Source organism: Myotis nattereri (assembly GCF_964212035.1).
Source record: "Myotis nattereri genome assembly, chromosome: 20".
Lineage (NCBI taxonomy): Eukaryota > Metazoa > Chordata > Mammalia > Chiroptera > Vespertilionidae > Myotis > Myotis nattereri.
In genome coordinates, this window is record NC_138096.1 from 14,489,547 (window position 1) to 14,506,323 (window position 16,777).

The 16,777-nt window shown below is 42.7% G+C and overlaps 1 protein-coding gene and 1 pseudogene across 5 annotated transcripts in view; one reads left to right on the forward strand and one right to left on the reverse strand.

Moving 5' to 3' along the window:
* SMYD3 (SET and MYND domain containing 3) overlaps window positions 1–16,777 on the reverse strand; it is a 522,432-nt gene that overhangs the window by 493,409 nt on the left and 12,246 nt on the right. The gene's annotated exons all lie outside the window — the stretch shown is intronic.
* LOC308535521 (histone H3.3-like) lies at window positions 13,420–13,826 on the forward strand (annotated as a pseudogene). The gene has a single exon. The product of its transcript is annotated as a histone H3.3-like (transcript).

The following is a 16,777-nucleotide window of genomic DNA, read 5'->3' on the forward strand; positions in this document are numbered from 1 at the left end:
GCCTAGCCAGCCTGGATGAGGGGCTGATGGCTGTTTGCAGCTGGTCACACCCCCTTCAGGGTGGGGGTCCCCACTGGGGTGCCTGGCCAGTCTGGGTGAGGGGCTGAGGGCCGTTTTCAGGCTGGCGGGTGACTGAAGCTCCCAACCTCTCCTTTTCTTCTTCTTTTTTTTTTTTTATTCTGGGATTTATTTACCTTCTATGGCTGTCACTGGAGCTGAGAGCCAGCTTTAGCTCTGAGGCTCAGCTCCAACTCTGAGACCTCAGCTGCTGAAAGCAGGTATCTAGGCTTTGTTTAGCTTCTATAATTGAAACACTGTTGCAACTCCAGCTCTGAGGCCTGGCTGGCTGAAAGCAGGTTTCTGAGGATTGTTTAGCTTCTATAATTGCAACATAGTTGCTTAGAGTGCAGCTCAGAGCTGGGCAGCAGCAGGCGGGGAACCTTGGCTTCCTCCATCACTGGAGCAAGCAAGCCTCCTGTTTGCTTCAGCTGCCTGGCTGCTGGCCGCCATCTTGGTTGGCAGTTAATTTGCATATCGCCCTGATTAGCCAATGGGAAGCGTGTCAGAGGTACAGTTAATTTCCATGTTTGTCTATTATTAGATAGGGTAAATTGATTCACCCAGTAACTATATCCATCTTATACATAACCATCCATTTGGTACCAGCTGGTATTTTATCCCTCAGATTACTTTATAGCTACACTGGCCCAGAGAAGGCCAAGTACAAGCCTTCTGCTCACTCAGAGGCACAAGTGCCCATCCACACCCATCAGATGATGAACTCAATCTCAGTACAGCACTTTTCCGTAAAGATGCATCCAACTCTTGAACAAAAGATAACTTTAGCCAATAGAGTTAATACATTGCAGACGGATCACAAGAATTCTCATGTTTTCTGTTCTAAGGCTTGTGGCCAGTCACGAGAATTCTTTAAAAAGATATTAGCTTGTACCCTAACCGGTTTGGCTCAATGGATAGAGTGTCGGCCTGCAGACTCAGGGGTCCCAGGTTCGATTCCAGTCAAGGGCATGTACCTTGGTTGCGGGCACATACCCAGTAGGGAGTGTGCAGGAGGCAGCTGAAAGATGTTTCTCTCTCATGGATGTTTCTAACTCTCTATCCTTCTCCCTTGCTCTCTGTAAAAAAATCAATATATATTTTTTTAAAAAAAGATATTAGCTTTTAAAAACATGTAATAAATAACTTCAAAATGCAATGGGTATTTAATTTTAAAATGTGCCTTTAACATTTATATAAAACGCGTTTTTTGTACTTGTTCAATAGAAACTTATCTGGCCACTGGGTAAAGCTAGCAATAAAACTACTGGTCCGCAATGTGTTAACAAGTTCCATATGTTTTATAAAGACAATAACTTAGGACACAGTGAGAAACAAGTATTGATCCAAATTCAGATGCAGGAACATCAAAGCCGTCTACTTCTCAGTAGGAGAAACATCCAGTACAATCCCGGAACACTGCCGGTCAGGGACAAAGAGAAGAAAACATTGCCCCGCAAGCAAGGATGGACCAGAGAACCTCTGAGATTCCCAAGAGGCTGTGGTTATAGTAGTTTCCCAGTGGGATACACTAGCTATCCCAAATGACAGGGTTTTTCTACCTTAGCCCTATGTTCCTGCACTACCATGTTGATCCCAATGCCCTTCTCTTGAACCTAAACAAAGCCCAGCTGCACACGTAGGAAAGGATTTAGTGTTCACAGCAACAAACTGATTTTCTACTGCACCCAGGTGACTTTTTTTTTAATGTTCCTTTTTAAGTTACCAAAGTTAAGGTAAGCAAGGGAGGATTTCCCCGGTGATGATATGTACCCTAGTTGATGTGCTTTAACATTAAACTAAGAATTAAACTGCTGATAAGTCATTGAAGTCTGGCATTCTTACAAAACATTCATATGAATTCAAGCAAAACATTAAAGAGCATTACCTAATGAGTCATACTAAAATGGCAATGAAAAGAACAACCATTAAGACTCCCAGAGCACCAGTGGATCACAAGTTATCACCACTCCCGGCCTGAAATGTCTTAAGACTAACATCAAACTACCAACCTGAGCCCCCACAGGTACCCTGTTCCTCCCTGAAATACTTAACACTTACCAAAGCACTGCTGTATGCAAATGCAGAGACTGCCTTCTCTAAAACGAAACTGAAGGACTTCTCTGAAAGAACAGTCACTAAGTTATCGCTCTTGCTGACCCAAAGGCTCAAGGGACCCCTGGGAAAGGGGGCTGTGTAACTGTGTACTTATGTTCTCTCAGACACCTGTGACCCTCACATCAGCCTTCTTACAAGAACAAGGGGCGATTAAGATGGCACAACATAGGAAAAATATTCAGTGAACAGTCACGAAAAACACAGTAATTGGTACCTCTTTCTTTCTCTCTCCCCCCACCCTTTCATCTACTCTACTGTTTGGGGCTTTTCTGACAAAAGAAAAGAACATTTCAATGCAGTCCATGTATATTTATGGCTAATTCCACATCATGTTTTATATTTTAGTAAGTCTGCCATTGTTTTTTTAACAATTTTAACAGATGCCATTCACACACAAAAAAAAATGTAAACATAGCAGAGAACAGAAATATACATAACTTTAACTTAAATCTCTAAATTACTGGACTAGCTGCACATTACCAAAGAGGGTTTTATATTAAATTAACATTTTTTTCTAATCTGAAAGACATGTTATTTTATTATTGCCTTTACTGTATCACAGAATGTATAATTACTGTTAACATCTGACAAGTTTCCAGTAGGAATTAAAAGTTAATTGTAATACAGATTGTGGTCTCTGAATTCAGGTAGAATCAGCTACATAGCTTGGGCAACTTATAACCTATCTAAATTCATATATATATATATATATATATATATACAGTTCATAAAGAGAAGTATATATATATATATGCCTAATATACAAATTGTCCCCTCAGGAGTTCAATTGCTCGCTATGATGTGCACTGACCACCAGAGGGCGGCGTGGAACAAAGGCAGGCCCTAATTGGCCCTGATCGCCGGCCAGGCCTAGGGACCCTACCATGCGCAAATTTCATACACCGGGCCTCTAGTCTATCTATAAAATCGGAATATGAATAATGTTTATAGAGATCTCAAGAGATTTTGCAAGATTATATGAGATAAAGCACATTAGAGCCCTTGGCTTTGTTCCTGACACATAGCAAGTATCCCGTAAGTGTAAACTATTGCCATCCTCCAAACTGATATTACTACTATCATCACTACGTACTTATCAAAACAAACAATATCCCACACATTGCACTGGATGCCAGATACTTTACCATATTTTCTCATGTATTCATTTCTGCAATTCTGGAAGGTGGGTATATTATTTTTATTACTATTATTATTAATCACATTTTATCAATGAGTACAGGGGGAAATAATGTGGGCCAGAGTTGAGCCAGATTAGAAAGGACTATTATTTTATGTTTGGAGAGATAGGAGCCAGTCGTTAAGGGATATTTAAGGGAGACTAATATGGCAGCACCTCATAGACTGAAGTAGATGAGATCTATAAAAAGATATAATCAATCAGCTAAGAAACAGCCCTAGAAGGAGCCTCTCTGCCAGGGCCAGCCTGGCACCACCAGGAGCTGGCTGAACAGCGAGGCAGCGGTGCCTTCCTGTTGCAAATGAGCAATTCCACAGACCAACAATGTCAGACAAAGCCACTCTAGCCAGGATGAGTTAAGACAAAAACAAGAACTCTCTGTAATTAAGACACTCAATCATGGAATCACCCCCGCTTCTTGACACCAAGCAACCTAGAGCCAAGCCCTGCTTCCTAGAACCCTCCTTAAATCACCTTACACAAGCCAAATCCTCTAATAAATCCCTTCTAACATCCTCTGAGACACCCCACAATTCCCCATGGTGTGTGTGTTTTCACATTGCAATGAGGTAATAAACCCAACTTTGTTCAACTACAAGTGTGTCTTTGGCTGGAGGTCAGGGACAGAAATGAGAGCCTGTACTAGGCTGGTAGTAGAAATGGAGGCAAAAAGAGACAGTTCCAGTTTAAAAAAAAAACTAGCAACAGACAATTAAAGGGAAAAAAGTTGAGAATCATATACCACTTTGAAAGTGGATGACTGAAATATATAAACTTAGAGTGGATATGGTTAAATTAGCTTCTCTTTATGAACTGCATAAAAGATAAAGAAAGACACAAAATATTTAGTAGGCAATTTAGAGACTGAAAAATAATGATGTCTGGGCCCAGCTCCAACGATTCTCATTTAATAGATCTTGAGTGCAACCTGGGTATCAAGATGCTTAAAAGCTCCCCAGGCGATTCCAATGTGCAGCCAAAGTTGGGAATAACTATCTTCGAGAATGCCCAACAGACTCCTGGGGCAAAAAGCAAAAACGAAAGAGCTGGCCTGAAGACCTAACAGGATTCCTACATATAGTGAAAGTAATGGAAATGATTAAGGAGTCAGAGCGGTTAACAAATGGTAGACTGAACCCAGACAGGACTGGTGAGATGGGTAGATGACAGGGAAACATGGTCAGCTGGTAAAGACAATATTCTGCATTAGCAAAATCTTCAAGCAGGAGACTTGCAGTCCTCTGAGGCTGCCTCCACAATAACTCACCCACCACTGCCAATGGCTGTAACTGTGCAGCCTGTTTAACTGTGTACAAATGGAGGTGGAGTCAGCCGAGCGCTTTTCTACCTGGTGTTCCCACACTGCCATCTAGTGGGTCAGGATGGCCAGGAGCTGACCTGAACTAGAAGTGAATTCGAGGTCTGCACTCATTTGGTTACAAGGCAGATAAACAGCCTAAATTCAAGGGCTTGATTCTTATGTTTTCCTGTTAGTTAGAGTAGAAGTCAGCCTTACCATACAGGTCTTCTTATGGAGCTGAAGCAACTGTTCTAAAATTGGTAGTTGTGGGGCATAACATTTGGAATGTACTTAATGCCACTGAATTGAACACTTAAAAATGGATAACATGGTAAATTTTGTTACTTTCTGTCACTTTAAAAGGGTGAATGGTATGGTACTGTCATGTGCCGCTTAACGACAGGGTAAGTTCTGAGAAATGCGTCATCAGGCAAGCTTGTTGATGTGCAAGCATCACGGTGCACTTACACAAACCTAGAGGGTACAGCCTACTACACACCTAGGCTGTTTGGTACAGCCTATTGCTACAAGGCTGAAGCCTGTACAACATGTGACTGTACAAAACAACATGAAATTAAATCAGCACGAGAAAAAATGGTGCAATCAGGAGATGAACACACGAGATGCGTGAGGCTGCTGCAGGCCAAAGAGGGTATTCTGTTTTACAGCAAACTATTTTTGGTAAGTAGAATGAGTAGACTAAAATGACAGTAGAAAGTATGGCATAGTAAATACATAAAACAGCAACATAAATTGTTTATTATCATTATCAAATGTGATTTACTGCACATAACTACATTTGCTATACTTTAATACGACTGGCAGCCAAGTAGGATTGTTTATACTTCCATCACCACAAACATGTAAGAAATGCATTATATTAGGATGGCTATAACGTTACCAGGCAGTAGGAATTTTTCAGCTCCATTATAATATTATAGGACCACTGCTGTGGGTGTGGTCAGTCCTTGACCAAAATGTCATTATGTGTCGATTATTTATGAATTATATCTCAATAAAACTGTTACAAGAAAGGAGACAGTGGCAGCAAATACAGATATGATCTCAAGAACTGTGGAAAGTTTTAAAAAAGGATGTCATAAATCATTCAATCTCATTTCAAGCCCCCTTCATTACAAAAAAGGTAAATCGACACTCAGAGAATTAAATTACTTACCCTCTTCACCTAGATAATGAAACCTAGGCCAAAAAAGGGAACTGTTAACTTATTAAAAAGCCTTCTCTTGTCTCCCAATCTTGAGAAGTGATTTTTCTTAAGCTTGGTGCTTAGCAGCACTATCTTTTGCTGCCCGATTTATTATTACCTGGTGATCTCAGCCACACCAATGACTCCAACTAGTAGCTGTATCACTGTTGTTCCAATAATTGGAGCTCAGAACCCTGCATTCATCCTTTCCTCCTCCTCACCCTATAATCAAGTCAACACACTGGGTAGACTCTTCTCTCAGAAGGACTTGTTTTATATCCCGGGCCCTTCTCCACCTCTTACCTCAGGCCTTCACTACTGTACGACCAGAGTAAACCAGATCTTCTCTCAACTGGAATCCTCATCTCCAATCACAGAATTCATCCAAATCTGTGATGAATTAGTATTCTTTCACTAATCTTCTATAATTTTGTACATCTCATACTGCTACACAAAGATCATTTTATGGTCTCCTCAATACTTATAAAGAGTTTAAATCTTTAGCCTGACCATCAAGGCTTTCTGTGTTCCAGAATCTATTCCAACTCTATCTCCTATAAGTTTTCACACAGGAGAAACTAAGATGGCGGCATAGATAAACACCGGGAAATTGCCGCCTCCCACAACAATTGAAAAATACCACAAAGGACAGAGCAGACATCATCCAGAACAACAGGAAGGCTGGCTGAGTGTAAATTCTACAACTAGAAGGAAAGAAAAGCACACTGAGAGCCAGAGGAGCTGCGGAGGTGAAGTGCAGAGGTACGGGGGCGGCTCGCGCGCACATGCGCGCGGAAAGGGGGTGGCTCCTGAGGATGCGGCTGTCTTTTTGAATCACAAGCTCCCGAATGCTCTGAACTCCGGTTCCGGCAAGTCTCTGGGGACCCAGGACTCATACGGGGAGAAGATGGTCTGTCGGGCAGCAGGCGAACTTGAGGGCGGCTTTCCCTCAGAGGTGCTTGCAGCCGTTACCGGGACACTGAGACGCGCGACTCCGGGCGGAGAATCAGCCATAGCTGCTTTCTCCGCCCTTTGATTCCCTGAGACCCCGCCCCACCCAGGCTGCGGCAGAGGCTTTTGCATGTGAATGTACCTAGCTGCAGCCGAGCCAGGCAGACCCGGAACTTCCAAGAGAAGGCCCGAGGCCCCGCAGCGGCTTGCATTGCTTCACAGCTGAGCCTCTTCATGGCTCCTGCTGTGTGGCCTCAGGCAGAGGCTGAATTAGCACCTCCTTAGATCCAGGAGCCACTGTACCCAGTGGTCAGAGGGGGACCATCCAAATTGCAACTCCTCAGATCCATAAGGGACACACTCAGGGAGCAGACTCAGTGAGCACCAAAGCCCCACTGAAGCAAGTCTTGCCCCAGAAGGGTGTCTTCAGCACAGAAGTTCTCCCACTTCAGACACAGCTGATTCTCACTGCCAATTGGCCTGGAGGTCAATTCCTCCCAGTGATCCTACAACAACCAAGGCACCAAGAGTGCACCAAGAGTGTCCACCCCAGGTAACTGGGGAGGCTGAGCCACTGGGCCCTACAGGACACCTGGTGCGCAGGGCCACTCTATCAACACAGGGAAGCAGCCAAAATGCGGAGACAAAGAAACAGGTCACAATTGGCAGAAACGGAGGAGGACAGACGACTGGATATAGAGTTCAAGGCCACGTTTATAAGGTTTGTCAAGAATTTTATGGAAACCGCCGATAAATTTAATGAATCCCTCAATAAGTATAGTGAGACCATGGAGGACATGAAAAAGGACCAACTAGAAATTAAGCATACACTGACTGAAATAAAGAATAATTTACAGAGATCCAACAGCAGACAAGAGGATCCCAAGAATCAAGTCAAAGATTTGAAATACAAAGAAACAAAAAATACCCAACCGAAAAAGAAAAAAGAAAAGAGATTCCAAAAATATGAAGATAGTGTAAGGAACCTCTGGGACAACTTCAAGCGTACCAACATCAGAATTATAGGGGTACCAGAAGGAGAGAGAGGGCAAGATATTGAAAACCTTTTTGAAGAAATAATGACAGAAAACTTCCCCTACCTGGTCAAAGAAATGGACTTACAAGTCCAGGAAGCGCAGAGAACCCCAAACAAAAGGAATCCAAAGAGGACCACACCAAGACACATCATAATTAAAATGCCAAGAGCAAAAGATAAAGAGAGAATCTTAAAAGCAGCAAGAGAAAGACAGTCAGTTACCTACAAGGGAGTACCCATTCGACTGTCAGCTGATTTCTCAACAGAAACCATGCAGGCCAGAAGAGAGTGGCAAGAAATATTCAAAGAGATGAATAGCAAGAACCTGCAACCAAGATTACTTTATCCAGCAAAGCTATCGTTCAGAATGGAAGGTCAGATAAACAGCTTCACGGATAAGAAAAAGCTAAAGGAGTTCATCACCACCAAACCAGCATTATATGAAATGCTGAAAGGTATTCTTTAAGAAGAGGAAGAAGAAAAAGGAACTCTTACCATTTGCCACAGCATGGATGGAACTGGAGAGCGGATAAATACCACAGGATCTCACTCATTTGTGGAATATAATGAACAACATAAACTGATGAACAACGACTGATCCAGAGACGGAGAGGCATTGATTGGACTGTCGGGCCTTGGAGGGAAGGTAGGGGAGGGTGGGGGTAAGGGGGAAAGATCAACCAAAGGACTTATATGCAAGCATATAGGCCTAACCAATGGACACAGACAACGGAGGGGTGAGGGCATGAGCGGGTGGGGGGGGGGGGGGTAGAGGGTACACATATGTAATATCTTAATCAATAAAAAATATATTTAAAAAAAAAGAAGCTACAGAAATGAAAAAAAAATAAAAATAAAACTTAAAAAAAAAAAGTTTCCACACAAACTCACTCCAATGTAATCAAAATGGTCCACTATAGAATCTATATTCATTTCCCTATTAGTTATTCCCCCATAGGTATTATCTATGGCACTTACTTCTACTATTATGCCTTTGTCTTTTTTTTTTTCTTGCCCAAAGGTTCTCACCTCGGGGTACGTACCATCATTACCTGTGGAGCTTTAAAAGGATCTTTAAGAATGTGGCCCAGACATCTGAATTATCTTCAAAATTCTATAGGCAAATTTGTAAAAGGGGTAAAAACCAATGATTCGTAGACTTTAATAAAATCCTATATAATAAAGAGGTAATGTGCAAATTGACCATCACTTCAACACACAAGATGGCCAGCAGGGGAGGGCAGTTGGGAGTTACTGGGAAGGCAGAGAAGGGAAGTTGGGGGCGACCAGGCCTGCAGGGGAGGACATTTGGGGGGGACCCAGGCCTGCAGAGGAGGGCAGTTGTGAGGAACCAGGCCTGCAGGGAAAGGCAGGGGCAATCAGGCCGGCAGGGGAGCAGTTAGCCATCGATCAAGCTGGCAGAGGAGTGGTTAGGGAGTGATCACGCTGGCAGACAGAAGCAGTTAGGCAGGAGAGAGGTTGGGACTGTGAGAGGGATGTCAAACTGCCCATTTAGGCCCGATCCCACTGGGGTCAAGCCTAAACCAGTAGTCGGACATCCCTCAAGGGGTCCCAGATTGGAGAGGGTGCAGGCTGAGCTTAGGGACCCCCCACCCCAGTGCACAAATTTCATGCACCGGGCCTCTAGTGTTTTATAAAATGCTTAGGTTTTTAGCACCTTAACTGAGCATCTAATATTGTACAGTCAAAAAATAAAAATTTAAACCGCCCAGAAAAAATTTTATTTAAATATCCAAGCACTCTTTTTTGATCAACTGCACGACATAAATCTTTCTAATTAGCATCTACTTCCTAATCGGAGTTAAACACAGTAGCTGAAAAATGCTTAACAACAATTAAATTTTAATATACCATCAAATTCATTTGTGAGAAACATCACAACCACTCAACTTAAAAATTAAACCTAATACATGCTTGTCCTATATGTGACAATCATGTAAATATGAACAGAGCATGAGAATATAAATCTCCATTTTGAAACCCAACTTGCAGAATTATTTATGGATATCATAAGAAGCTTGAATAAACCCAGTTATGGCAATGTCACCTTAGCCCTTGAGCATAAAGATGCAGACCAGGGAGTCAATTAAGATAAAAAAGCAAGGGAGAAACCAAGATGGCGGCATAGGTAAACACCAGAAATTGCTGCCTCGCACAACCACTTCAAAAATACAACTAAAAGACAAAACGGGCATCATCCAGAACCACAGGAAGGATGGCTGAGTGGAAATTCTACGACTAGAAGGAAAGAGAAAAGCACACTGAGACTCAGAGGAGGTACGCAAGTAAAGTGCAGAGGTACGGAGGCACACGGAAAGGGCTGGCAACTGAGGACGCGGCGCACGTGGAGAGGGCTGGCAGCTGAGGAGACGGCACACGTGGAGAGGGCTGGCAGCTGAGGACACGGTTGTCTTTTTCAATCGGGAGAGAGTCTCAAGCTCCCGACTGCTCTGACCTCCAGTTCCGGGTGAGTCTCTGGGGACCCAGACTCATACGGGGAGAAACTGGACTGTCTGGCATCGGGCAGAACTCGAGGGCGGCTTTCTCTTAGAGGTACTTGCAGCGATTACCAGGACACTGAGACGCAGGGCCTCTTAGGGTAGGACAGGGGAGCATCCATAGCTGCTTGCTCCACCCTGTTGATCCCCTGAGACCCCGCCCCACCCACGCTGTGCGCAGAGGCTTTTGCATATGAAAGGCCTGGCCCTTGCAACCTGAAAATTACTTAACAAACTGCAGCTGAATCAGAGAGACCCAGAACTTCCAAAAGGGGGTCCAAGGCCCCACAGCAGCTTACATTGCTTCACAGCTGGGCCTCATCTGGGCACCTCCAAACCCCAAATAAAGAAGAGAAATCTTTCCATAACTCCTGCTGGGTAGCCTCAGGCAGAGGCTAAATTAGCACCTCCTTAGAGATCCAAGAGCCAGTGTACCCAGTGGTCAGAGTGGGACCATCCAGATTACAACTCCTCAGATCCGTAAAGGACACACTCAGGGGGCAGACTCAGTGAGCACCAAAGCCCCAATGAAGCAAGTCTTGCCCCAGAAGAGTGTCTCCAGCTCAGAAGTTCTCCCACTGCAGACACAGCTGATTCCCACAGCCAACTGGCCTAGAGGTCAATTCCTCCCAGTGATACCTACAACAATCAAGGCTTAACTACAAGAAGATTGTGCACAAAGCCCACAAAGGGGTGCACCAAGAGTGTCCACCTCAGGTAATTGGGGAGGTTGAGCCACTGGGCCCTATAGGACACCTAGCACAGAAAGCCACTCTATCAACAAGGAAAGCATAAAAAAATGTGGAGACAAAGAAACAGGTTACAAATGACAGAAATGGAGGAAAGCAAACTACTGGATATAGAGTTCAAAACCACACTTTTAAGGTTTTTCACGAATTTTCTAGAAACCGCCGATAAATTTAGTGAGACCCTCAAGAAACCTAGTAAGACCGCCAATAAATTTAGTGAGACCCTCAAGAAATCTAGTGAGACCCTCGAGGTTATTAAAAAGGACCAACTAGAAATTAAGCATGCACTGACTGAAATAAAGGATATTATGCAGAGTTCCAACAGCAACTAGAGGATCGCAAGAATCAAGTCAAAGATTTGAAATATGAAGAAGCAAAAATCACCCAACCGGAAAAACAAAAAGAAAAAAGAATCCAAAAATATGAAGATAGTGTAAGGAGCCTCTGGGAACTCTTCAAGCGTACCAACATCCGAATTATAGGAGCGCCAGAAGAAGAGAGAGAGCAAGATATTGAAAACCTATTTGAAGAAATAATGACAGAAAACTTCCCCTACCTGGTCAAAGAAATAGACTTACAAGTCCAGGAAGTGCAGAGAACCCCAAACAAAAGGAATCCAAAGAGGACCACACCAAGACACATCGTCATTAAAATGCCAAGAGCAAAAGACAAAGAGAGAATCTTAAAAGCAGCAAGAGAAAGACAATCAGTTACCTACAAGGGAGTACCCATACGACTGTCAGCTGATTTCTCAACAGAAACTATGCAGGCCAGAAGGGAATGGCAAGAAATATTCAAAGAGATGAATAGCAAGAACCTACAACCTAGATTACTTTACCCAGCAAAGCTATCATTCAGAATAGAAGGTCAGATAAAGAGCTTCACAGATAAGGAAAAGCTAAAGGAGTTCATCACCACCAAACCAGTATTATATGAAATGCTGAAAGGTATCCTTTAAGAAGAGGAAGAAGAAAAAGGTAAAGATACAAATTATGAACAACAAATACACATCTATCAACAAGTGAATCTGAAAATCAAGTGAATAAATAATCTGATGAACAGAATAAACCGGTGAATATAATATAATCAGGGGCATAGAAAGGGAGTGGACTGACTATTCTTGGGGGGAAAGGGGTGTGTGGGGTGTGGGAAGAGACTGGACAAAAATTGAACACCTATGGATGAGAACAGTGGGTGGCGGGGGTAAGGGCATAGGGTGGGGTGGGAACCGGGTGGAGGGGAGTTATGGGGGTAAAAAAGAGGAACAACTGTAATAATCTGAACAATAAAGATTTCATTTTAAAAAAAAAAGATAAAAAAGCAAGATAATAGTCGTTCACCCAAACTACACATTATAATAACCTGGAGAGCTTTTGAAATTGCCATTCTCAAGCCACACTCTAAACTAATTAAATCAAAACCTCTGGGGTAGGACCCCTGAGTAGTTTTTAATTTTTTTAATATGTTTTTTATTGATTTTAGAGAGAGGACGGGAGAGGGAGACAAAACATCAATGAGAGAATCATCAATCAACTGTCTCCTGCGTGCCCCACGCTGGGGATTGAGCCCGCAACCCAGGCATGTGCCCTGACACTCAACCACTGAGCCACACCAGCCAGGCAGCCATGAGTATTTTTTAAAGTTCCCCAGGTGCTTCCCATGTGTAGCCAATACTGGGAACTTCTCACAGAGAAATCTAAAGATCAGAAATATTCAGAACAGAGACAAAGAAAAACGTGCCAGAAAAGAAGGTAAGTTGCTGTCTCTTATTAATTTGTGATTGATTTTTGTACATTAAGGAAATGTGCTTTTATGTTGGAAATGTTTTCCTCAATTTCACAGTTTTTTCATTGTAAGACAATGACACTTTGATACACAGATGTATTAACGTTTATGAAGTTAAATCTGTCCATTTGTCAATCCATCTTTTCCTCCTTTTGTGGTTTCTCTTTTTATTTTTACTTTAAAGGCTAACAACAGAGGCCTTCTTGGCATGATTCTCAACCAAAGTCATGAATTAAGAAAGTAGAATTGTGAATGTCTTGTTTAAAATTAAACATGAATAGATCGTGTGTAAAATAGTAAACTGGCAACAAGTTAACATTAAAAAGGAAGCTTTCCTGATTTCACTATATATAAAAAAGTAAAAGAAAAGCGAAGCGGTTTGGTTATTCGTTGGGGTGGTCCGTGCACTCAGCTCCTGGGCTGCGGCTCTTCCTCGGGCAGCAGGAGCGGCGTCACGGACTCAGAAGCGGCCTAAGACCTCGGCGTTGAGTGAAAGAAAATGACCCGAACCAAGCCGACTGCTCGCAAATCCACGGGTGGGAAAGCGCCCCGCAAACAGCTGGCCACTGAAGCTGCCAGGAAAAGCGCCCCCTCTACCGGCGGGGTGATGAGGCCCCATCGCTACTGGCCCGGGATCGTTGCGCTTCGAGAAATCCGCCGTTACCAGAAATCGACCGAGCTTCTGATCCGGAAGCTGCCTTTCCAGAGGTTGGTGAGGGAGATCGCCCAGGATTTCAAAACTGACCTGAGTTTTCAAAGTGCAGCCATCGGTGCGCTGCAGGAGGCCTGCGAGGCGTACCTGGTGGGTTTATTTGAAGATACGAATCTGTGTGCCATCCACGCTGAGTCACCATCATGCCCAAAGACATCCGGTTGGCTCGCCGGATACGGGGAGAGAGAGCCTAAGGGAAGGCAGTTTTGACGGTGTTTTGTAGTAAGTTCTGTAAAATACTTTGGTTTAATTTGTGACTTTTTTTGTAAGAAACTGTTTATAATATGTTGCATGTGTACTTAGGTCACTCCATCTTTCACTCAGGGTGAATGCGAAAAGTGACTGTTCACAGCCCTCAGTGATGCGAGCACTTGCTCAGGAGTCACAAGGTGCTAATCTGCAGAAGGGATGGGCGACATTTCTTGCTTCTCATGACACATGTTTCTGTATGTTAATGACTTGTTGGATAGTTATTAAGGTACTAGAATTGATAAATGTGTACAGGGTCCTTTTGCAATAAAATTGGTTATGACTTGGAAAAAAAAGTAAAAGAATGGCTTTAGTTGTCAATTTTTACTTTAAAAATAAAATGTCATCATAGCCGGTTTTGCTCAGTGGTTAGAGTGTCGGCCAGAGGACTGAAGAGTCATGGGTTCGATTCCAGTCAAGGGCATGTCGTACCTCATTTGTAGATTCAATTCTGTCCCCGGTAGGGGCCCAGCAGGAGGCAACCAATTGATGTGTCTCTCTCACATCCATGTTTCCCTCTCTCTGTCTCTTCCCCTCCATTCCCCTCTTTCTAAAAATCAGTGGAAAGCCCTAGCCAGTTTGGCTCAGTGGATAGAGTGTCAGTCTGAGGACTGAAGGGTCCCGGACTTGATCCCAGTCAAGGGCACATGCCCAGGTTTCGGGCTCAACCGGGTCAGGGGCTTGATCCCCAGTAGGGGTGTGCAGGAGGCAGTGGATCAATAATTCTCTCTCGTCATTGCTGTTTCTATCTCTCTCTCCCTCTCCCTTCCTCTCTGAAATAAATAAATATATATTTTAAAATAAATTAATAAAAATCAATGGAAAAAAATATCCTCAAATGAGGACTAACAAAATTAAAATAAATGAAATGAAATAAAATGTCTTATGATGCTTATCACATAGGTTATGTGCCTTTTCAGAACTGTTTATAAATATAATTGTGTTTCTGGAAAACAACCATTTGAGTTCTAAGATTAGAATGAGATATAATAAATAAGATTATCCCACACAATGATGTTTAGTATTTCCATCCTACCAAGTAATTACTATAGCAAAAATTAGAGGGATAAAATCATGTGCACAAAATCTTTCACAGTAATAAATCCCATTATAAGTAGATGAACAGGCTCAAGTCTTCCCCTAGCTGGTCACAAATTCAAATGTGACCACCAGTTGCAGACATGAGTTGTGACTGGTAGTGTGAATAACATGGTCATTATCAGTAAGGCACTGGTATGAATTTGACCAGTGCTCTTTCATTATAATGAGTTTTATTTATTTTTTAAATATATTTTTATTGATTACAGAGGAAGGGAGAGGGAGAGAGACAGAAACAATGATGAGAGAGAATCACTGATCAGCTGCCCCTGCAAGCCCCCACCGGGGACCGAGCCCTCAACCAGCATGCACCCCTGGCTGGGATGGCTCCGTGGATGGAGCGTCGGACTGCGGACTGAAGGGTCCCAATAACATGGTCATTACTAATAAGGCACTGATGTCAATTTGACCAGGGCTCTTTCATTATGGTGAGTTTTATAGAGATATTTATGACAAAATTTGACTTGCTTGCATTTTTATAGAATTCAAAACAAAAATTATGATAACAATCAGAGGTTGAGAACAGTGTGGAAAGGAGGTTCACCCTGAGATATTAAATGCTAATAGCTAAAAGCCAGTCACTATTCTGAAAAATGTCTGCATGCTTTTCACTCCATTGTCCACGAGAGGGAGCATCACATCCAATTAAGACTTCATGGGGAACTCTGACATGGAAATGGGAAATCAGGTAAAACTGGATTTGCAAAAATTTTAGATGTAGTATATACAGAATAAAATGTAAAATAAAATTATAGGTTCCCCAAGAAAATCGCAAAGGAAATATCATCAAATAACTGTACAGGCCTGGCCAGTGTGGCTCATGAGGTCATGGTTCCCATGCAGGGCACATGCCCAGGTTGTGGGCTCCAGACCCAGTAAGGGGCATGCAGGAGGCAGCCAATCAATGATTCTCATCATTGATATTTCTCTCTCTCCCTCCCTTTCGCTCTCCCTTCCTCTCTCTGAAATCAATGAAAATATTGTTTTAAAAATAACTGGGCTGCTGAGTACTGAAAGTTTAAAAGGACTTACAGAAATTAGTATAATGTAAATACAAACTCTGCAGATATCTCTGAAATCATATACAGAAAAAATGTATGCTCTGGCTCAGTAAGTCTGCATTGATTACAAGCCCCCAGTTGATACTGATGCTGCTGATTCACAGACCACACTTGCTTAATTAAATTTCCAAACTTGCCGAAACCGGTTTGGCTCAGTGGATAGAGCGTCGGCCTGCGGACTGAAAGGTCCCAGGTTCGATTCCGGTCAAGGGCATGTACCTGGGTTGCGGGCACATCCCAGTGGGGAGTGTGCAGGAGGCAGCTGATGGATGTTTCTCTCTCATCGATGTTTCTAAATCTCTATCTCTCTCCTTTCCTCTCTGTAAAAAATCAATAAAATATATTTTAAAAAAAAAATTTCCAAACTTACATGTTTAACTCTTACATAAAATTAGGTAATTGACTGATAAGGAGAAAGACCCTAAACCAGTGATGGCGAACCTATGACACGTGAACTCATTTTTTTGGTTGATATTTCTTTGTTAAATGGCATTTAAATATATAAAATAAATATGAAAAATATACATCTTTGTTTTACTATGGTTGCAAATATCAAAAAATTTCTATATGTGACATGGCACCAGAGTTAAGTTAGGGTTTTTCACAATGCTGGCACACCGAGCTCAGAAGGTTCGCCATCACTGCCCTAAACCTTGAACTCCTAAATGCTGAGTAATTGCCTTCACCAAGAAAAGCACTCAGAAGAGGTCGGGCTCCCTTTGCCTGAAGAACCTACA